This window comes from Ranitomeya variabilis, chromosome 3 (assembly GCF_051348905.1).
Source record: "Ranitomeya variabilis isolate aRanVar5 chromosome 3, aRanVar5.hap1, whole genome shotgun sequence".
NCBI lineage: Eukaryota > Metazoa > Chordata > Amphibia > Anura > Dendrobatidae > Ranitomeya > Ranitomeya variabilis.
Window position 1 is genome coordinate 103,299,532 of NC_135234.1, and position 24,124 is coordinate 103,323,655.

Sequence of the window (24,124 nt, forward strand, 5' to 3'; positions counted from 1 at the left end):
ACATTTTTTCAATTCTGACCAGTTTCACTTTATGAGGTAATAACTCTGGAACGCTTCAATGAATTCCAGTGATTCTGTGACTTTTTCATGACATAATGTACTTGTTTCCAAACTTTTCATTTTTATGCCATTAAACCAGAGAGTTACAGTGGGAAAAATAAGTATTTGATACACCGCCGATTTTGCAAGTTTTCTCACCTACAAGGAATGGAATAGTCAGTAATTTTTTTCCCCCACCATGCTTCATGGTTGGGACAGTGTTCTTTGGGTTGTACTCATCCATCTTCCTCCTCCAAGCACGGCGAGTAGAGTTAATACCAAAATGATCTATTTTGGTCTCATCTGAATACATGACCTTCTCCCATTCTTTCTCTAGATCTTCCAGTTGGTCATTGGCAAACTTCAAACAGGCCTGGACAGGTGCTGGCATGAGCAGGGGGACCTTGACGGTGTAGTGTATTACTAATGTAATGTTTGAGACTGAGGTCCCAGCTCTCTTCAGGTCATTGACCAGGTCCTCCCATGTAGTTCTGGGATGATTCCTGAAATTTCTCAGAATCATCTTTACCCCACAAGGTGAGATCTTGCATGGAACCCCAGACAGAGGAAGACTGACAGCCATCTTGTGTTTCTTCCATTTTCAAATAATTGTGCCAACAGTTATTGCCTTCTCACCAAGGCGATTGCCTATTATCCTGTAGCCCATCCCAGCCTTTTGCAGGTCTACAATTTTGTCCCTTGTGTCCTTAGATAGCTCTTTGGTCTTGGCCATGGTGGAGAGGTTGAAGTGTGATTAAGTGTGTGGACAGGTTTCACTAATACGGTAACAAGTTCAAACAGGTGCAATTAATACAGGTAATGAGTAAGAGAGCTTCTTAAAGAAAAACTAACAGGTCTGTGAGAGCCAGTTTATTTTTAGGTTCTGTCTCTCACAGTTGAAGTGCACCAACGATAAAAATTACAGAACCTCTCCATTCTATATAGCTGGGAAAACTTGCAAAATCGGCAGTGTATCAAATACTTATTTTACACACTATATGTCACACAAAATAGTTAATAAAAAACATGTCCCACATGTCTAATTTACATTAGCACAATTTTTGAAATGTATTTTTTTGTTAGGAAGTTACAAGGGTTAAAAGTTGATCAGCAAATTCTCAATTTTTTCAGCAAAATTTACAAGGACCACATCACATTTGAAGTGACTTTATAATGATAAAAAATAACCAAAATTGCCACCATTCTGAAAACTGCTCCTCTCAAAGTCCTCAAAACCACATTCAAAAAGTGTATTAACCCTTCAGGTGCTTCACATGAATTAATGCAATGTGCAAGGGAAAAAAATGAACATTTCCTTTTTTTTTTATTTACAAAAATGTTACTTTAGCCACAATTTTTTTATATGTTGCTTTCACAAGGGTAATAGGAGAATATTGACCTCAAAACTTGCTGTGCAATGTCTTTGGAGTACTTTGATACTTCATATATGGGGAAAAGTTACTGTTTGTGCGCACGGCAGGGCTCGGAGGGGAATGAGCAAATTTGAAAAGCAAAATTGGCTGGAATTGAGAGCAGACATCATGTCGCGTTTGGAGAGCCCCTGATGTGCCTAAATAGTGGAAACCATCCACAAGTAACCCCATTTTGAAAACTAGACCTCTAAAGGAATTTATCTAGATGTTTGGTGATTACCTTGAACGCCCAGGTGCTTCACTGAAAATTTATAACACTGAGACGTGAAAAACAAAATCACATTTTTTCACAATGATGTTCTTTTTGTTCCCAATTCTTTCATTTTCACAAGGGTAACAGAAGAAAATTGACCCCAATAATTGTTGCGCAATTTCTCCCAAGTACACAGATACCCAATATATGGAGGAAAACTATAGTTTTGGGCGACCGGCAGGGCTCAGAAGGGAAGGAGTGATGGTTTGGAGTGCAGACTTTTATAGAATGGTTTGTGCGCACCATGTCAGGGACTCATGTTTGGAGAGCCCCTGATGTGCCTAAACAATGGAAATCCCCAACAATTTTCCCTATTTTGGAAACTGGACCCCCGAGAAATTTATCTAGAGGCATAGTTTTAGTAATGATTATAAAGATTTTGTTTTTACTAGTGTATGAATTTATAATGTGATGTTGTGTGTAAAATATGCGGAGTACATCAGATTATAAAAGTGTTTAGTGTCAACAAGGTAAAACCAAATGTTATTAATTTGTGGACATGTAGTACACTTTGATGCAATCTTTAATGCAAAGGCCACGTTTCTCAGGGCAGGTTTCACAATGGTAAATTGTGCCTTCTCGTATTTCCGTCTTGGAGTATACTCTGCATCTTTTTTGTGATCTTCCCTTCTTTGCTGTTTGGGGAACCTCTCCAGGAAAATGTTGACCTGGTACGATATGGGCATCATCAGTTTCAGAGGTGCTGGGACCTTCGCATTCCTGAGTGCCAAACATTAGGGCTTTGGCTACCTCCTGAAGCTGAATGAAGGGCCCCGTATTACCTGCAGATGAAAACAGCATAAAAGCATTGTACAGTGCCATCTGTACAATGTGCACGGACAATTTTTGTACCATACTTTAGCTTTTCGCATGGCACTGTATGGTTTGGGGACCTGATCTGAGAGATCTACCCCCCACTTATTATAATCCAAGATACAATCTGGCTTTGGGACTTGTGTTGTGTTACCTCAGACAGTGACAGGGGAGCTGTTGTCACTGTGTATGGTGGTCAAGATTGGGACTTCCCTCTTGTCCTTATACATGACCATCAGCATGTTGTCGCTGTATTGGGCTCTGCTTTTGCTCTTCCTCAGCAGTTGCCCAATTAGCGGCTTAGGGAGGCCTCGCTGATTTCTTGCATGGTGCCACATGCAACTGCACCTCTGACAGAGAGGGTCTTGAAGAGTGGGACGCTAGTGTAAGGCCATGTGCACACATTCAGCATTTTTCGGGTTTGTTTCGCGTTTTTTCGCTATAAAAACGTGATAAAAACGCGAAAAAAACACTTACATATGCCTCCTATTATTTACAGTGTATTCCGCATTTCTTGTGCAAATGTTGCATTTTTTTCCGCAAAAAAATCACATCGCGGAAAAAAAAGCAACATGTTCATTAAATTTGCGGAATTGCGGGGATTCCGCACACCTAGGAATGCATTGATCTGCTTACTTTCCGCATGTGGCTGTGCCCACCATGCGGGAAGTAAGCAGATCATGTGCGGTTGGTACCCAGGGTGGAGGAGAGGAGACTCTCCTCCACGGACTGGGCATCATATAATTGGTAAAAAAAAAAGAATTAAAATAAAAAATAGTGATATACTCACCTTCGATGGCCCCGGAGTCTTCCCGCCTCTCAGCGGTGCATGCTGCCGCTTCCGTTCCTATAGATGGTGTGTGTGAAGGACCTGCGATGACGTCGCGGTCTTGTGATTGGTCGCGTGACCGCTCTTGTGACTGCTCAAGTGACCGCGATGTCATCGAAGGTCCTGCACACACACACCATCTATAGGAACGGACGCCGCTGAGGAGATCGGCTGTCTGCAGGTGAGTATAACCATTTTTTTTATTTTTTTTATTATTTTTAAACATTCTATCTTTTACTATTGATGCTGCATAGGCTGCATCTATAGTAAAAAGTTGGTCACACTTGTCAAACACTATGTTTGACAAGTGTGACCAACCTGTCAGTCAGTTTTCCAAGCGATGCTACAGATCGCTTGGAAAACTTTAGCATTCTGCAAGCTAATTTCGCTTGCAAAATGCTAAAAAAAAACGCGACAAAAACGCAAAAAAAAAAAAAATGCGGATTTCTTGCAGAAAATTTCCGGTTTTAACAGTTATCTACATAGAGGTGATAACCCTTATCCAGCAGTGGGTGAAACAATTCCCACACAATGTTCCTATTTACACCCATGACAGGGGGCCGCTCTGGCTGTCCTTTCCTTCGTAGACCTTAAATCTATGGGTGTATGTAGTGCCCCCACTGCCGCAGGGCCGAGGGGTACCCGGTACCGGGCCTCTGAGTCTCTGTTCTGGGGTTGTCACGGTGGCTAGACCCGGCCCGTGACCCTGCTGAGGGGCATACAAAGAAGGTGGAGGTATGGTGATGATGTTATGATGTGGTGCAGGTCGCAGTAAATAACGAGGACACCAGGTTGCAGTCTCTTTACCTCTTTACTGAAGGCTTCAGGATCCTCAGTCCGGAATACGGTTAACCAGGCTGCGCAAGTCCGGCCGGTCCGATGGCACCTCCAGAGTTCCCTTTGCAGGTGGAAATCTGTGCCTACCTTCTAGCGCTTGTGTGTTGTGGTCCTCCCCTGCTGTGCTTACGGGATAGTCCCCATAACTGTTGTGTCTGTTTCTGAAGTTCCCTCACAACTCGATTATGATGTTCTGCTTCGTCCCCCAGATGATATGGCTAGGACGCACCCGTATGACGGGTAGGCTTGAAGTTCTTCCGGGACCCTAGAGTCGCCCCTCTCCAAATGTTGCCCCCTATGTCTTCTTAGGTGATTTGAGTGAGACAGCCCGCCTATAGCTGACTGTCCTGCCGTAGGTTTGAAGTAAGGCCTGGAGCTCAATACTTCCTCGGCGTTCCGGCCACCGGCTACGCGCCTCAGTAGGATGTTGCCTCGTCTTACAGCACGACTCCTACTGGTGTTTCTCCTTGTTGCGTTGATCTCGTTTCTCACTCAGCACAATAAACCTCGCTTCTTGTCCTTTCTTGGAGTACCGCCGCGATGAAGTGCAGACGCGGTCCCGTAACGTTCTCTCTGTTCGCTAGGCCTCTGTCAGGATCCCACCCCCGACAGGGACCCCCCTGAATCTTCCCCTGCAACACCCTCTGCCACAGGATGTTGCCTAGTTCCAACCCAGTCAGCTTTTCACTAACTTCCTACCTAACCCCCAGTTTTACCAGATTGTGAGGAGTGGCCTAATACATAGCGCCCTTAGCTCCCCCTGGAGGCCAGACTGTGAAGTGCATTGGTGTCTGTGATACCTGGTCAGGTGAACTCCTTCAGTGCCATCAGACGTACCATAGCCCCCCTTAGCGGCGGAGCATCAGTACTGCAACGACCAGGACTCTGGGGCGCTGCATGTACCCTGAGGCACTCTCGCACAGCTTGTACAGTTTAATTCCATGCTTTGTCCTTTTACTGGGCAGGTATTGTCGAGGTTTTAGCCTCACTTTGAAATGAACCAGAGGTTCAGGTCCGTTTGGGAAGTGTACGCCTCAGCAAATGTTCTGCTGAAGTGGTCCACTACTGGTCAAATTTTATATAGATGATCAAACTTCGGATCATCTCAGGGAGGACAGTGCACATTATCACAATAATGCAAACATTTTTGGATTGTTTAAAAATCGTGTCCTTGTCATGGCCATATGGAATACTGGTGTACTGTAGAGAATATTAGTACTTCAGTATTGCAGAAGTTCAGTTTTTTTTACTATTACCATAGCAGCACACTTCACCAAAATGTCATAATTTCTGCTGCATTTACAGAGGTTCATCTGGCTTATGATAACGTGGGATTTTGGGTGAAAAATAGGTGGGCAATAATTTGAAAAAGTCAATTTCAGTGAGGCCTGTGACGTCAAATTAGATTCCTGAGCTGCCGATGAAATCCGGAATAACAGGCTGATAATTTTCTGGGGATGGAGTCCATACGGGATTGATTGCTGTAGGGGTTGCCTGGGTGCTAGGGTGCCTTGCAGGGGGTCCTTCCTCACTAGATGAGGAAGAGAAATAAAGGGAAGTGGGATCTTCCTCACTGCCTGAATTCGTGTCTGAGGCAAGGAAACCATATGCCTCTTGGCGAAATTTGCTATTTTTATTTTATTGTTCAAAACACTGGGAATATGTGTAAGGGGTGCTTTTACAAATACAGGTGCTTCTTACAAAATTATAATATCACCAAAAAGTTAATTTATTTCAGTTCTTCAATACAAAAAGTGAAACTCATATTATATATAGAGTCATTACAAACAGAGTGATCTATTTCAAGTGTTTATTTTTGTTAATGTTGATGATTATGGCTTACTGCCAATGAAAAAATGAAAAGAAAAATGAGTAAATGTGAAAAAAAATAAAAATACAGTGCCGTTCAATACACTAATGCCCTACCTATAAAGTTACTTGGCGCGAATTATTATTATGACACGGACGTCACTAACACTGCGATGTACACTCCCCTAAAGAACTAGCTAAGAAGTTACCTGGCACTAGCAATTCTTTTTCACTACGACGTCCGCTCCTCTAATGTGCTACCTACCTATAAAGCTACTCTGCACCAACTACTATTATTTTTTTTCCCTAAAAGAAAGTTGGACATCACTTACACTGTGACGTCCACTACTCTAACTATGGCCACGGGAAGATCACGAAAGCTCAGCGTAGGACGCTGCGCACATGGAAAAAGCAAAGAAGTGCACCAAAAATACAATTAGGGTGTGGGGGTAACGGGAACTTAGGAACTGATGCTGCTGTGATCACAGATCAGTCACACAGCACAGATCGCAGGAGACACAGGAGGAGACAGCTCGCAGGAGGATTGCAATCTCCACCAATGATTTTCTCTCACATAGACAGAGGGGGTCTGCAATCACTCTGCACGGCAACTCTGAGGTAAAGATACAGAGCGGTAATCGTTATTTTTGATGAACCCTTTTGGCGCTGATTGGTTAGTAACTATTGTTCAGCCAATCAGCACCAAAAGGGGTAATCAGCTGAGGTGACGTCATGACCACCCCCATCCATTCGGACTGCTGTGATTGGTGCGGTCTCACATTTATTTTTTCAACTTACGGTAATTGTGAAATAGCGGTCATTGGCTTGTCATAATTGATCAGCCAATCACAGCGACACCACCCCTCCCTGGCGACATGCAGGGATGGCCTGCTGTCAGAGATGCAGCGCAGGGACCTAAAATAGCAGGGCCGCATATGTACTTCGCTTTGCGGGAACGCACTTGTCACAGCGCCATACATATGCGACTCATGTTGTGAAGGGGTTAAACATTTTTGATAACTATAATATTTGTACTAATAATGTGTGATATTCTTTACCATATTTTTAGCTGTCGGTAAGTATTATACTGTAGTTTGTGGTTCTAGGGTGATTTCTAGGTTATTATGGACAAAGCGGGCAGAGGAAGACATTCTCAGACCACTTCATCCCAGATAGTTACCATAGTTACCAAAAGTATATCGGGGTCAGTAAGTGTAGTAATCAGTAGAGATGAGCGGTGTTTGAGTCGAACTGTTCGTCAATTTCAAATTCGAGCTGTTTTGGGCGGTGTTCGAGTCATTCGACGAACTCGAACAATTTGCTTAAAATTCGGCTGTTCGAGTTTCTGTTCGATAACTGTTCGTTCACCAAAAGCCTAGCTTGATTTGCACATTAAAACTGTTTATAATTGTTAATGGACTATTTCAGTGTATAGTGGGCGGGGGGGGATAGATCTGTGCTGAAATAACGCTAATCTCCTTTTTTTTTTCCCACATTTACAGAGGGGCGGTGCAGTCTCTCAGCCTATCAGCAGTGCGCACACACAGCAATGTGCATGTGATGCACACAAGCAAGGGCATGTGTCATTGGCTGTGTATGTCACATGTCCTTGCCCTATAAAAACCAGCTATTTGCCCCGTCGCCACCATATCCTCACTGCTGCAGCATAGTGTTAGACGGCACCGCTGCTGCTGTGGGCGCTATACAGACTAAGAGTTTTTTTTGGAGCGAATTGTCAGGTAGATAGGTTTAGGGAGTCGGGAGGAGTCGGGACTAGTTGTAATATCATCCCTTTTCAGGGTAGGTTACAGCAGTTCATAGCACTGTTTGCCAGGCAGGTCTGAGCCAGTGCTGTGCAAGTGTTAGGCCGGCGTCACACTCAGCGTATGAAAATACGGTCCGTTTTTTACGGCCGTAATACGTAGAAATGTTCCCAAAATAGTGTTCCGTATGTCATCCGTAGGCAGGGTGTGGCAGCGTATTTTGCGCATGTCATCCTCCGTATGTAATCCGTATGGCATCCGTACTGCGATATTTTCTCGCAGGCTTGCAAAACCGACATCTAATGGATTTATGTGCTCAAATGTTCATTAAAACATATATACAGTATCTATATATATATGTCATTGAGATTTTCCCACGCTCGAGTTCATATGAGGACATCCAGCAGAGGGCGCATCACTGCGACTCAAAGTAACTACAGGACATTCCCCTGCACTCCATTCATTACCCGGGGTTTTACAGCCACGAGCACTGCATTAGCAGAGCTCCTGGGTGTCAAATGCTTTAACCCCTTCAGATGGATTTACATCGTGGGACGTGACCAGAACGCCGGAAGGTATGGGATATTGTTGTTTTATTATTTTTCCTTTTTTACAGAACGAGGGTCTTCAGGTGGATTAAGAGTCTAATAAAATATTAAAACACCCTGTGTCTTTATTTCATTAAAACACTTTTTAATAATGTGTGTGTGTGTTTTAACCATTTCGTACTATTGGATTAATAATGGATAGGTGTCATAATTGACGCCTCTCCATTATTAATATGGCTTAATGTCACCTTACAATAGCAAGGTGACATTAACCCTTCATTACCCCATATCCCACCGCTACACAGGAATGGGAAGAGAGTGGCCAAGTGCCAGAATAGGCGCATCTTCCAGATGTGCCTTTTCTGGGGTGGCTGGGGGCAGATGTTTTTAGCCAGGGGGGGCCAATAACCATGGTACCTCCCTAGGCTATTAATATCTGCTCTCAGTCACTGGCTTTACCACTCTGGCGGAGAAAATTGCACGGGAGCCCACGCCAATTTTTTCCGCGATTTAACCCTTTAATTTAATAGCTAGAGGGCCCAAATTTTGCACATACACACTACTAACAGTAGTGTGGAATATGCAAAAAAAAGGGATATGAGATGGTTTACTGTATGTAAACCATGTCTCATATCCTGTCGGGTTTGGGAAGGAGAGAGCAAAAGCCGGCAATTGAATTACTGGCTTTTATGATATCTAGCGCTGTATGAAATATAAATATATACAGTCATGGCCAAAAGTATTCACACCCCTGCAATTCTGTCAGATAATAGTCAGTTTCTTCCTGAAAATGATTGCAAACACAAATTATTTGGTATTATTATCTTCATTTAATTTGTCTTAAATGAAAAAACACAAAAAGAATTGTTCTAAAGCCAAATTGGATATAATTCCACACCAAACATAAAAAAGGGGGTGGACAAAAGTATTGGCACTGTTCGAAAAATCATGTGATGCTTCTCTAATTTGTGTAATTAACAGCACCTGTAATTTACCTGTGGCACCTAACAGGTGTTGGCAATAACTAAATCACACTTGCAGCCAGTTGACATGGATTAAAGTTGACTCAACCTCTGTCCTGTGTCCTTGTGTGTACCACATTGAGCATGGAGAAAAGAAAGAAGACCAAAGAACTGTCTGAGGACTTGAGAAACCAAATTGTGAGGAAGCATGAGCAATCTCAAGGCTACAAGTCCATCTCCAAAGACCTGAATGTTCCTGTGTCTACCGTGCGCAGTGTCATCAAGAAGTTTAAAGCCCATGGCACTGTGGCTAATCTCCCAAGATGTGGATGGAAAATAAAAATTGACAAGAGATTTCAACACAAGATTGTGCGGATGTTGGATAAAGAACTTCGACTAACATCCAAACAAGTTCAAGCCGCCCTGCAGTCCGAGGGTACAACAGTGTCAACCCTTACTATCCGTCGGTGGATGAATGAAAAGGGACTGCATGGTAGGAGACCCAGGAAGACCCCACTTCTTACCCCGAGACATAAAAAAGCCAGGCTGGAGTTTGCCAAAATTTACCTGAAAAAGCCTAAAATGTTTTGGAAGAATGTTCTCTGGTCAGATGGGACAAAAGTAGAGCTTTTTGGGCAAAGGCATCAACATAGAGTTTACAGGAGAAAAAAAGAGGCATTCAAAGAAAAGAACACGGTCCCTACAGTCAAACATGGCGGAGGTTCCCTGATGTTTTGGGGTGGCTTTGCTGCCTTTGGCACTGGACTGCTTGACCGTGTGCATGGCATTATGAAGTCTGAAGACTACCAACAAATTTTGCAGCATAATGTAGGGCCCAGTGTGAGAAAGCTGGGTCTCCCTCAGAGGTCATGGGTCTTCCAGCAGTACAATGACCCAAAACACACTTCAAAAAGCACTAGAAATGGTTTGAGAGAAAGCACTGGAGACTTCTGAGGTGGCCAGCAATGAGTCCAGACCTGAATCCCATAGAACACCTGTGGAGAGATCTAAAAATGGCAGTTTGGAGAAGGCACCCTTCAAATATCAGGGACCTGGAGCAGTTTGCCAAAGAAGAATGGTCTAAAATTCCTGCAGAGCATTGTAAGAAACTCATTGATGGTTACCAGGTTAGTCGCAGTTAATAGTTTTGGGCCTAGGAGCAGTGTCTGCACTGTCCGACGAGCCCTGGTGCAATACGTTATGACGTATAGCCTGGGCCAACTAGCTCAAGAGGTGGGGCAAATCACGCTGCATGAGTGGTCTCAGATCAGGGACCTATGCACCTTCTGCACAGTTTTGAAATAGCAACGAAGATGTTTAGTGCTGACGATGCCATTATCAGCATGATGGTGATTTACATGCTGGAGCACACCTTACACAGTGTTCGGAGTCAGGTGGTGGAACAAGAGGAGGAGGAGGAACAGGAGGAGTCGTATGCGGAAGGGATCATATCTCCAAGGTCAAGAAGGTTGGCAGCACCAAGGCGGCTGGCATTGGAGGCTGGGGGAGAGGGATTACCGAGGGCGCATGGTAGCAGCCAAACTGTTGAGGAAGGTGCAGGAGGCGAGGAAGAAGTGGAGGACGAACTGGCGCTGGGCATGGAAGACTCATCAGATGAGGGAGACCTTGATCAAATTTCTGTTGTGCGAGGTTGGGGGGAGAGGGCAGACGAAGGAAGCATGATTCTCACCTTGCCACCACCAAGACAACAAGGACTTGGGCCTCCTGGATGCGCAAGACACCCGAGTGCCTTCTTGCTGCACTACCTGCAACATGACCCTCGGATTGTCAGAATCCGAAGTAATGCCGACTACTGGGTTGCCACACTCTTAGATCCCAGATACAAAAGCAAACTTGGCGAAATAATTCCTGCCATAGAAAGGGATTCACGCATGCAGGAGTATCAGCAGAGACTGTTACAGAATCTAACATCTGCTTTTCCACAAAACACCAGTGGTGCACGTAGTCAATCTCTGAGTTCTAACTTGCCAACCGTGGGACTATCGAGTCATCACTCTAACTGTAACAGTAACATTGTATCTGGTGGTAACAGCAATTTTTTCCAATCATTTCAAGATTTTTTTAGACCATCCTTTGCAAGGCCACAGGAGACAAGAAGTCTGACGCACAGCCAACGCCTAGAGAGGATGGTACAAGAGTATCTCCAAGTTAACATCGATGCCATGACTGTGGAACTGAACCCTTGCTCATTTTGGGCTTACAATCTTGAAAAATTGCTTGAGCTCGCCACTCACGCCTTGGAGATCTTGTCGTGCCCCGCAGCCAGCGTTCTCTCTGAACGTGTGTTCAGCGCTGCTGGTGGTGTACTGACAGATAAGTTAACGTGGCTGTCCAGTGACAATGTAGACAGACTAACGTTCATCAAGATGAACAAATCCTGGATCCACAAGGACTTTTCTACCCCTCTGTCATCTTGGGGAGACTAAAAGCTTGATGATTTTAGAAAATCACCTCACCAACCGTTTTAAAAAACTCTGGCAAAATTGATGCCACTTAAGTTGTATCTGTGACCGAATTTTTTGAAAAACTGGAGACTCTTATTTAGTCCCCTTGCTGAGTTTTACATGACGTTGCCATCGTCAATTCCAGGTGGGTGGGGTCGTCTGCAGAGTTGTTTACTCATACTATGGCCTGGGATTCAGAGGTCTGCTCCAAAGCTTCAGTGTCTGCTAGTCAGCAGAGTAGCCCACCCACCCACCGCCTGTTTACCTAAGTACTATTTTTAACGGCATCTGGCCCAGGAAATCCTTTTGGGCCAAGTAGAATTTAGTGCTACTCAGCAGCGTACCCCACCCATGAAGCAAGCTACACCACCTGTTTACCTAACTACTATTTTGTAACAGCATCTGGCCCAGGAAATCCTTTTGGGCCTAGTAGCAATTTCTGCTACTCAGCAGCGTACCCCACCCATGAAGCAAGCTACACCACCTTCTTTCTTTCTCAATCTAACCCCTCTGCTCTGGGGTGTCCACTCTCCCTCCAGCTCTCTCCTTCTCACAGGTGGACTACCGCGTGTTTTCACACTGTGGCGAATCTTTTGGGCCCAGGCATAAGAAGTCGTCGAGGTAATGGATAATATGTGCCGCCTTACAAACGTCCATGACGACACATTCGAGGAAACAACTAAACGCCTCAAATAGTGAGCAGGATATGGAGCACCCCATGGGCAAACAGCGATCTATGTAGTATGCTCCTTCACAGAAGCAGCCCAATGGAAGGACACTATTCGGAGGCACAGGTAGTAACCGGAAAGCCCCCTCAATGTCTGTTTTGGCCATTAGGGTGCTCCTTCCCAACTTCTTGACCCGCCTGATTGCCTCGTCAAAGGAGGTACAGTACATAGTACTGTACTTGGTTCGGCGTCGATGTTGTCGTTTACTGACCTGCCCCTTGGATATGACAAATGGTGGATTAGTCTGAATGTATTGGGTTCATTTTTTGGCACAACTCCCAACGGGGGTACCACTACGTCTTCTAAGGAAAGTGTTCTGAATGGACCCGCCGCCATTCTACCTAAAGATATTTATTTTTTTATTTTTTTTGTCAAGACGTCTGGGTGTTGGTAGAGTGAGTTTAGATTTTTACTCCAGCCTTTCTTAACTTTAGAAGGGCATGACATGCCTATATCTGTGTCTCCTCCTCCTTTTACTCCTCCACCTCTTTTCTTTTCGCATGACTATATGTCGTTGTGACTTTTCCATGTGTTTGTTGTGTCTTCTGAGCAGTTTGTCAGCTTTTGGACACCTTTTAAGGTGTTTCTATGTGTTTTCCATGTGTTTGTATGTGTTTGTGTTTGCCTGCCATTGGTTTCAATGGGGTTCGATGGTGTTCGTCGAACGTTTGACAAACACGTCCCTGTTCGACGAACAGAACGGAACCCGAACACTAGGGAGGTGGCTCATCTCTAGTAATCAGATTTAAAAAAATAATAAATCAGTATTTGCCAATATTGTTAGGCAATTGCATGAACAACAATTCACTTATGTCATTAAAAAAAATAATAACTTTGATTTTTTTTAATCATTACATTGAAAGCTTTTCAGCGAGCAGCTTCTACTTTGTACTGATCTATATGTAAAAAGAGCTGAAAAGATGCTGGAAATGTGACATTATGCGCAGTAGTATTTCTAATACATAAATCTTTTGTTACTATAATATAATGAGTCAAACCACATTTACTCCAAACTGCAGTTGTGACTATTACATGATTTCACAGCATGTAACCAGTACGATTCCTATAAACTCTACTAATTATCTTGGTTCTTACCTGATTCTTTTAGTGGACACAGAAGTCACCAGGAAATCGGCGCTTTCCTTCTCATTACCGTGGCTTACACTAATGTAATGATGAGGTCCACCACTAGGTGTCTCCCTCCAACTGTAAACACAATCGTTGTCTTAGCAACAGGATTATCCCCTTAGCGACCAAGTCAGTTTTGACGTTAATGACCAGGCCAAATTATACAATTCTGACCACTGTCACTTTATGTGGTAATAACTCTGGAATGTTTCGACAGATCCCGGTGATTCTGAGACTGTTTTTTTCGTGACATATTGTATTTCCTGACAGTGGTAACATTTCTTCAATATGACTTTGTTTATTTGTGAAAAAAGCCCAGGACATTTGGCAAAACTTTGGCAACTTTTAACTCTTATGCCTTGAAATCAGAGAGTCGTGTCACACAAAATAGTTAATAATTAACATTTCCCACTTTACATCAGCACCATTTTTTAAATAATGATTTTTTCGTTAGGAAGTTATAAGTGTTAAAAGTTGACCAGCGATTTCTCATTTTTCCAACAAAATTGACAAAACCTTTATTTTTTTTTTGGGACCACCTCACATTTTAAGTGACTTTGAGGGGTCTATATGACAAAGTACTCAAAAGTGACACCATTCTAAAAACTGCACCCCTCAAAGTGCTCAAAACCACATCCAAGAAGTTTATTAACACTTCAGCTGCTTCACGAGAACTAAAGCAATGTGGAAGGAAAAAAAAAATGAACATTTAATTTTTTTAACCCCTTTCTAACATCGGGCATAATAGTGTGCCGATGTTGGACTCCCCTTTTGGTGCGGGCTCTGGCGCTGAGCCCGCACCATTCAGGGCATATGACAGCTGATATATACAGCTGACATGTGCCCGCAACAGCCGCAGGTGAAATCGTGATCCACCCGCTGCTGTTAGCTAGTTAAATGACGCTGTCAATTTCTGACAGCGGCATTTAACTCCCGCTTCCGGCAAGCGCGCCAGAATCCAGCCCATCAGTGACCCCATCACGTGATCGCAGGTCACCAATGGGTTGGCATGATAACCAGGGGTCTCCAGCAGACTTCAATGGTTGTCACTGCCGGATTGCTATGAGCGCCGCCCGGTGGTCGGCGTTCATAGCAAGTGAGCATTTCTGTTTCATACAGGCGATCCGATGATCGCCTGCATGTAGCAGAGCAGACCGAATTATGGCAGCTTCTAGTCTCCCATGGAGACTATTGAAGCACGGCAAAAGTAAAAAAAAAAAAAAAAATTAAAAAATATTAAAAACATTAAAAAAAATATAAAATTTCTAATCACCCCTTTTCGCCCCATTGAAAATAAAACAATAAAACAACAAACATACACTTACACTCACCGGCCACTTTATTAGGTACACCATGCTAGTAACGGGTTGGACCCCCTTTTGCCTTCAGAACTGCCTCAATTCTTCGTGGCATAGATTCAACAAGGTGCTGGAAGCATTCCTCAGAGATTTTGGTCCATATTGACATGATGGCATCACACAGTTGCCGCAGATTTGTCGGCTGCACATCCCAAAGATGCTCCATACAAGGCAGGATGGATCCATGCTTTCATGTTGTTTACGCCAAACTCTGACCCTACCATCCGAATGTCGCAGCAGAAATCGAGACTCATCAGACCAAGCAACGTTTTTCCAATCTTCTACTGTCCAATTTCGATGAGCTTGTACAAATTGTAGCCTCAGTTTCCTGTTCTTAGCTGAAAGGAGTGGTACCCGGTGTGGTCTTCTGCTGCTGTAGCCCATCTGCCTCAAAGTTCGACGCACTGTGCGTTCAGAGATGCTCTTAGGCCTACCTTGGTTGTAACGGGTGGCGATTTGAGTCACTGTTGCCTTTCTATCAGCTCGAACCAGTCTGCCCATTCTCCTCTGACCTCTGGCATCAACAAGGCATTTCCGCCCACAGAACTGCCGCTCACTGGATTTTTTTTCTTTTTCGGACCATTCTCTGTGAACCCTAGAGATGGTTGTGCGTGAAAATCCCAGTAGATCAGCAGTTTCTGAAATACTCAGACCAGCCCTTCTGGCACCAACAACCATGCCACGTTCAAAGGCACTCAAATCACCTTTCTTCCCCATACTGATGCTCGGTTTGAACTGCAGGAGATTGTCTTGACCATGTCTACATGCCTAAATGCACTGAGTTGCCGCCATGTGATCGGCTGATTAGAAATTAAGTGTTAACAAGAAGTTGGACAGGTGAACCTAATAAAGTGGCCAGTGAGTGTATATGGTATCGCCGCTTTCAGAATCATCCGATCTATCAATATAAAAAAAAATTAACCCGATTGTTAAACGGTGTAATGAGAAAAAAAAGTAAAAACCCCAGAATTACATTTTTTGGTCGCTGCAACAATGCATTAAACCCTTCACAACATGCCCTGTACTAGTACGGCGCATGTCGTGTCTCCCCCTTTGATGTGGGCTCTGGTGCGGGGCCAACATGAAAGTCGCAACATGTCAGCTGTTTTGTACAGCTGACATGTGCGCGCAATAGCGGCAGGTGGAATCGTGATCAACTTGCCGCTATTAACCAGATAAATGCCGGTCAAACACTGACAGAGCCATTTAACTACCGCTTCCTGCCGTGCGGCCAGAAATGCGCGCATCGCTGACCCCCGTCACATGATCAGGGGTCAGCGATGCATAGGCATAGTAACCAGAGGTTTCCTTGAGACCTCTATGGTTACTGATGCCGGCTTGCTGTGAGCACCACCCTCGGGTCGGCGCTCACAGCACACCTGCAATTGAGCTACATAGGAGCGTTCTGATGATCGCTGCTATGTTGCAGAGCCAATCAGGCTATGCCAGCTTCTAGCCTCCCATGGAGGCTATTGAAGCATGGCAAAAGTTATAAAAAAAATGTTTTAAAAAATATGAAAAAAATAAAAAAACAAAAGTTTAAATCACCCCCTTTCGCCCCATCCAAAATAAAACAAACAAAAAAATCAAATATACACATATTTGGTATCGCCGCGTTCAGAATCGCCCGATGAATAAAAAAAAGCATTAATCTGATCGCTAAACAGCGTAGCGCGAAAAAAATTAGAAACCCCAGAATTACGTTTTTTTGGTTGCTGCGACATTGCACTAAAATGCAATAACGGGCGATCAAAAGAACGTATCTGCACCAAAATGGTATCATTAAAAACGTCAGCTCGGCACGCAAAAAATAAGCCCTCACCTGACCCGAAATCCCGAAAAATGGAGAAGCTACGGGTATCGGAAAATGGCACAATTTTTTTTTTAGCAAAGTTTTGAATTTTTTTTCACCACTTAGATAAAAAATAACCTAAACATGTTTGGAGAATCATAATGGCAGGTCAGTTTTAGTGTTTAGTGAACCTAGCAAAAAAAACAAACAAAAAACAAGTGTGGGATTGCCCTTTTTTGCAATTTCACCACACTTGGAATTTTTTCCCATTTTCTAGTACAAGACATGCTAAAACCAATGGTGTCGTTCAAAAGTACAACTTGTCCCGCAAAAAATAAGCCCTCACATGGCCATATTGACGGAAAAGTAAAAAAGTTATGGTTCTGGGAAGGAGGGGAGCGAAAAACGAAAACTAAAAAATGGGCTGCGTCTTGAAGGGGTTAAAATGCAATAACAGTCGATCAAAAGATTGTATCTGCACCAAAATGGTATTATTAAAAACATTAGCTCGGCGCGCAAAAAAAAGCCCTCACCCAACTTGAGATCACGAAAATTGAAGACGCAATAGGTCTCGGAAAATTATTCAATTTTTTTTTTTTTTTTTTACCAAACTGTAGAATTTTTTTTCACCACTTAAATAAAAAAGAACTATACGTGTTTGTTGTCTGTGATCTCAAAATGACCTGGAGAATCATAATGGCAGGTCAGTTTTAGCATTTAGTGAACGTGGTAAAAAACAAAACAAACAACAACTGTGGGATTGCACTTTTTTGCAATTTCACCACACTTGGAATTACTTTCACCATTTTCTAGTACACGATATGTTAAAAACCATAGTGTTGTTTAAAAGTACAACTCGTCCCGCAAAAAACAAGCCATTTTGACAAAGAAAAAAAAAAAAAAGTTATGGCTCTGGGAAGAAGGGGAGCAAAAAATGTAAACACAAAAAAAGGAAAATGGAATGGGGGTTAAGAGGTTAAACAAAATTTATTTTAGCTCCAAATTTTTTATTTTCACAAGGGTAAGAGGAGAAAATGGATTCTAAAATATGTTGTGCAATTTCTCCTGAGTATACAGATATCCCATATGTGGGGGAAAACCACTGTTTGGATGCATGGCAGGGCTCCATAGAGAAGGAGCATCATTTGACTTTTTGAAACAAAAAATGGCTGGAATTGACAGCGGACGTCATGTCGCGTTTTGAGAGCCCCTGATGTGTCTAAACAGATGAAACCCTCCACAAGTGACATTGTAACAGGAGAAAATGAACCCAGAAATGTGTTGTACAATTTCTTTGGAGTACACCGATAAACAATATGTGGAGGAAAACCACTGTCTGGGTGAACAGCAGGGCTCGGAAAAGAAGAGGTGTTTTGGAATGCAGACTTTGATGGAATGGTTTGTAGGCATTATGTCGTGTTTAGAGAGCCCCTGATGTGCCTAAATATTGTAAAAAACAAAACAAAACAAAAAAAACACAACAAGTGACCCCATTTTGGAAACTAGACCCCGCAAGGATTTTATCCAGGGATAAAGTGAGCGTTTTGAACCCACGAGTACTACACAAAATATGACATTAGGTCTTCAAATTAAAAATGTGCATTTTTTTTTTTTCACGAAAATGTTGATTTAGCCCCAAATTTCTAATTTCCATAAAATCCTAAAAAAAAAAAAAAGTTTGAAAATTGTGCTGTCCGCACCTGCGCAGTAGCAGCTATCGGATAGCTGTTACAGCGCAGGCAGTGGCATCTTGCTAGAAAAAAAATTACCTCCTCCAAGATGGCACCGCCGAAAGATGCTACTGCGCAGGCGCCAATGTGAAAAAGGCATTTTTTCTGTAGCAAGATGATGCCGTCGGCGCCTGCGCATTAGCAGCTATTGGATCGCCGATAGCTTCTACTGCGCAGGCTCGACGGGCGCCATTTCCGAACTGTTTTTTTTAGGATTTTATGGATCTCATCAAAAAGAATAATTAACTTCTCATTATGGATGCGATCATGGTGCAGCGCAGGCGCCAGCCGCTTGTCTACAGAAGATTTTTTTTTTGTTCTTAAATATGTCTAATATTCATTCTGTAAACTAGGGGGCAGGTCAGTGAGGGATCAGTGACCTGTCAGTAGTCTTCATTATGAAAACCTAAGCAGCGCAGCACATGAAGACCCCCCCACAGGCTGCCCCAGGGCACAGGCATATCATTAACGAAAAACTGAAGATATGGATTAAAAAAAGATGTACAAGATGGATTTCATCACCTAGGTATCATTGTATTCAGTATAACGGTGCCGACCTGACACACTGTGTGTAAGTGACAGGTTCCCTTTAAAGAGCTGCTGCCTCTAGCTTGTTGTCCGTCCCAGACTCTTTAATTTGATTGATCGCTCCCTGATTTCCATACCTGGCATCTCATATCACATAGATGATTCGCTCTCATGACTGTATTTTCAGTCAAAGTACTCTATGCGGGAAAAAAAACAAACAACAAAGTACTCAGACACATGTTGTTCAACGGGGCAGTGCAAGTGAGCAATTTTTTTTGCACTGGACAAATCTGCATGTGGGAAAAAAAAAAAAATCAAAGCTTGCATTAGGTTTCTACTGTAAATTGGATGAGACTTGCCCATTCAAGTCTATGAGTGTGCAAAAGGAAAATAAAAATTGGATGCCAATTAGGCTAGGTTCACATCGCGTTAGGGCAATCCGTTAAGCGCATAGCGCTAGCGGATTGCGCTAACGCATTGCGCTAACGCAATGTATCTATAGGGATCGCGTTTGCCGATCCCGCTAGCGCAGAACGGACCTTGGGCGCACCTCGGACGCTGCAAGCAGCGTCCGAGGTCTGTCAGAAAATGACAGCACATCGCTAGCGCGTGCCGAAAATGGCATGAGCTAGCAAGCAGATTCACATTGCCGTCAATGGGTGCACTAACGGATCCGTTGCATGGCGTTAATTGCGACAATTTCGCCATGCAAGGCAGTCCGTTAGCGTTAACCCATTAACACAATGTGAACCTAGCCGTACGAGACTCAAGACGATCGGGAGGGAGATGTCACTTCTGCACTGCTGATGAATCCACAATGGTTTCCAACGGCTAAAATTTTATTAATATAACAGGTTTACAGGGTCAACGCTTGTGCGGACGTCATCTAAGCGGTGGATACAGCAGACTTTCCAAGTGCTGCAGCAGTCTTGCACCAACCAGATGACTGATGAAGGTCTTGTATTGACCGAAACATCTTTATTCTTTTCTGGATATTCCACATTCAATAAAATATTCCTGACTGAACACATTACATGAGTGATAAGTATCTTTTGCGAGTTTACTAAAGGATTGGGATCCTACTTGTGCACCTCCACATCCAGAAGTGGTGTGCTTGTCTTCAGATTGGAAGCAGGGCTGGCCCTTAACTTCCTCATAGGTTCCTCCTTGGCTGTCCTGTATCAGAGGTATTTAGCATATTTACCCCAAGTTAAGCCTTTTTTTCCAGGGAGTGGCACATTAGGCCACGCTATTGGGCCCCTTTGGATTTGATTCTTGTGTTGGAGGTTATTCAGTCTACATCTTTTGAGCCAGAGAGATCTCTGCGCTTTTTCTTCTTTAAGAGCTCATTTCCACATGCGAGACATACGGCCGAGTCTCGCAGGTTAAAACCCTCTTCTGGCGCCGGCACTCTAGAGTGGAGCGTGCGGCCGCATAGGAACACATGGAGCTGCACGCTCCGCTCCCAAGTGCCGGCGCCAGAAGAGGGTTTTAACCTGCAAGACACGGACGTATGTCTCGCATGTGGAAATGAGCCCTAAGGTAGCTTTCCTTATAACCATTACTTCTATTAGGAGGGCTTGCGGCTCTGTCATGTTGCACCCCTTACCTTATTCTTCATCAGGATAAAGTAGTGTTGAGGCCGGTTCAGTCTTTTCTCCCAAAGGTGGTTTAGAGTTTTCATATACATGAAGATATGGTCTTACTTTCCTTTTGTCCAGCACCAACTCATCCTAGGGGGAAGGCTCTGCACAGCGTGGACAGTGTTAGAGCTGTAAGATATTATTTATCGACTACTGTCTCATTTAGGCGTACGGATTCCTTGTTTTTTTTCTTATATCACATGGCCCTCGTAAGGTTCAAGCCGCTCGTAACACAACTCTTGCCCGCTGGATCTAGTCTGCTATTGTCCAGGCTTATAAGGCTAAGCCCAGAAAGGCCCCAATTGGGATTAGGGCATACTCAACACGGGCAGCAGGAGCTTCCTGAGCAGTTTGTCATCAGGCATTAGCTTTGCAGCTCTGTAAAGCAGCTACTTGGCCATTAGTACATACTTTTACTAAGTTTAACAGGGTGCACACTTTTGCCTCGGCAGATGCAAGCCTTGATAGTGTAGAGATTAGACTGAAAGAATCCATTGTATCTTTCTCCTGAAACATCTGGTTCATATCAAGAAACTTGAGCAAGTTGACATTTCCTTTTTATGCACGCATTCCTTCTGTTATTATAGCCTTTTACCTACATACTAGAGGTTGTAAATTTCACAGTATAGATAAGCTTTGTAAGAGAATGTGAAATAATGAGCGCTTGTGCGCATGTCTGCAAATGCATAACTCTTTTTCTTTATAAAGGAGGGGTAAAGCCCAGAGAGTCAGACGCGCTCCTGAGCTTCCCCTGTATATGATCACACAATACTTTGTTTGCGTGTCATTTACCTGGAAGCTTACCTCCAGTAAGCCAGGGACTGAGAAGGACTTAACATTTCTTTGGCGCATCGAACAGGGACCTGAGATAAGAGTATTTGCTCGAGATTTACCTGCGGATACGGACAACGGAGATCTGGGATAATGGACGGCAAATGAACTGAAAAACCTGGCCAGGTAAGAGACATTATTAGTTCTCTTTTATCTGCCCTGTATTATCCGAAAGATCTCTATGAGCCGTGTCACGCTGGGTTAGTCTAGTAGTGAGTAGATACCTATAAAACTCGGGTTACCATATTGTATAGACTTATGAGTCCTGTCCCTGGCAGTGTGTGAACAGTGTGAAGGTTGTGGTATGTTGTGAAAGAAGAGCAAAAGTGCGTAGAAAAATAAGCCGAAATAGTTGGGGTATAAGCCTTATACACGGAAGTCAGCCTAACTGGGTCATGTGGTTGCGTTCTTCTTCTCCGCCCATGCTTGACTATTCATTAAGTGCTTAACCTCCTTCATTTCTGGATAAGGTTTGATAGAATGAGCCCAGGACGCGGGTTTTCATGAGCCTGGGACAAGTATGCTAACTGACACTGAAAGTTTTGTGATCTGTATGGTGTTGCTGGGTCTGTCTGCGTGCATAATAGCACTTAAGTACGTCCTGCATATTAGAAGAAATGGAGCAGACAAGCCCTTCAATATTTTAGCTCCCTAGGAGAGAAGGCAACGAGACATCACCATAGAGTAAGTGATTGTCCAAACGTCACCTAGGGTAGTCATAGCTAATATTGAAAAGAAAAATGGGAAATAAACAGACCAAAACTGTCTTAGGACAAGTGGAAGCAGCAGATATCATACAGGAAAGATGTGGAAAGACAGTCAGAAGGCAGATTAGAAGGGTAAGAGGAAAATTGGGAATTTCAGAAGCACTTATGTTCAGCACAGAATGGGAAAGACTGAGTAAAGAACGAGGTGGAATTATCAAAGACAATGGGTGGGAGGAAATCATACATTGTATGATAGAGGTCTCAAAAACAGCTAAAGAGGAGAATTGGAAGTACGATCCAGACACTTCCAAATGGATCATGGGGAAGGGAAAAAGTTGTGACATAATCCCGCCACCTTACCTAGATCCAAAAGCCCAATCATTTGTACCATCTGGAAGAGCAGAAGGAAAACAATTTCCAGCCTTGTATCCCAATCTTGGTGGGGTAGGAGGATGGGAATGTTCACACTGTGGACAACAGAATCCAGATTGGAGAAATGATTGCCTAGCCTGTGGTACACCTAGATATGGCGCTGTACTTGCCCCTGTTAGGGTAGTACCAAGACCTTTTAGAGAAGCTGGTGAAGGAGGAGTAATGAACACCAGATATCATCAGACCAGACAATACTTTCCTTGGTCCCCTGCCGAGGGTATGTCCCTCCTGCATAATGCGCCTGATCCCACTCAATACCCCATAAGGTTTGCGCAGTATATACAACAAATCATGCAGACTCATGCCGGGGTCTGGGCGGACGGGGAAGAATTATGTAGAATGAAAATGTCCCCCGGACTTTTTCAGGAATTATTGACACACCTACAGCCCAATAGACCAGTGGCAGAAGGGGGTGCCTTACAGACAGAAGCATCAGGTACCCAGTTCACAGAGGCATTAATAATTTTCATGAGAGGAAAACAGAGGGAAAGGGGGTCTACGGGTGTGATTATGCAGAAATTTGGACAAAGTATTGAAGAATATAGTCAAGAACTAGAAAATAACTTTAGGGATGAAGGATTGGATTTGACTGATGCTTCAGTAAGGAGACTTTTTACAAAACAATTAATAGAGGGGCTAGATCCGAAAATCAGAGAAAAATTTAAATCCTCTACTCCAGATTGGAGAACGATTGAACAACCAAATATTGTGAAACAACGATGTTTAGGAATAGCCATGGATATGAGAGAGAATCGTAAGCCTGTTAGAATAGCACAAGCTAATACAGGAGGAAGAGTGAGACACAATTTTCTTTGCCACTACTGTAAAAAGCCAGGTCATTTCCAAAGAGAGTGTAGGAAGAAGTTGGCAGATATAAAGTCAGGCACATTTGTTCCCAGAAATAACCCTCCCCAAATGGACAACCAGCAGAAATCTACCATCATAGATGGTCCCATACCAGATTCAGATTGACTCAATGTGTTACAAACTTCCCTACCAGCTAGAAGACCTATGATACAGGTGAATGTGGGGGGGAGAGAGATTCCATTTTTGATAGATACAGGTGCAACTTCCTCAATTTTGAATCAAGATTTTCTTCCGAATCCGGAAGATATTTCAGAACAAACAACTTTTGCTGAGGGTTATGATGGGGTAATTCGAACACTGCCATATACTGTGCCCCTAGAGGTCTCATTAGGACCTAAATGTTTTGCATCCAGATTTTTGTATGCCAGAGGTGCCCCAACATGTCTGTTAGGAACTGATGTACTAAAGAAATTAGAAGCTAACATCAATTTTAGGGAAGATGGCACAGTTATGTTGACCATCCCTGATGATGCAGAAACATTAGAACAATATGTTAGAATTCAGGCTTTTGAGGATTATACTGAAGAAAAAGAGTACATCACAGATCTAGACCTCTCAATGATCCCAGAAACACTGTGGGCACAGGGTGACACTGATGTGGGATTATTGCATATTTCTCCTGTAAAATT

The 24,124-nt window shown here is 43.4% G+C and overlaps 1 protein-coding gene across 1 annotated transcript in view; it reads right to left on the reverse strand.

Moving 5' to 3' along the window:
* The window catches only part of LOC143817983 (uncharacterized), a 64,988-nt gene extending 51,309 nt beyond the window's left edge, over nucleotides 1-13,679 (reverse strand). Inside the window, exon 1 of the mRNA XM_077299442.1 lies at nucleotides 13,575-13,679. The gene's annotated coding sequence lies outside the window, so the exon portion shown is untranslated. The remainder of the gene's footprint in view (nucleotides 1-13,574) is intronic.
* Nucleotides 13,680-24,124: the final 10,445 nt, after the last annotated feature.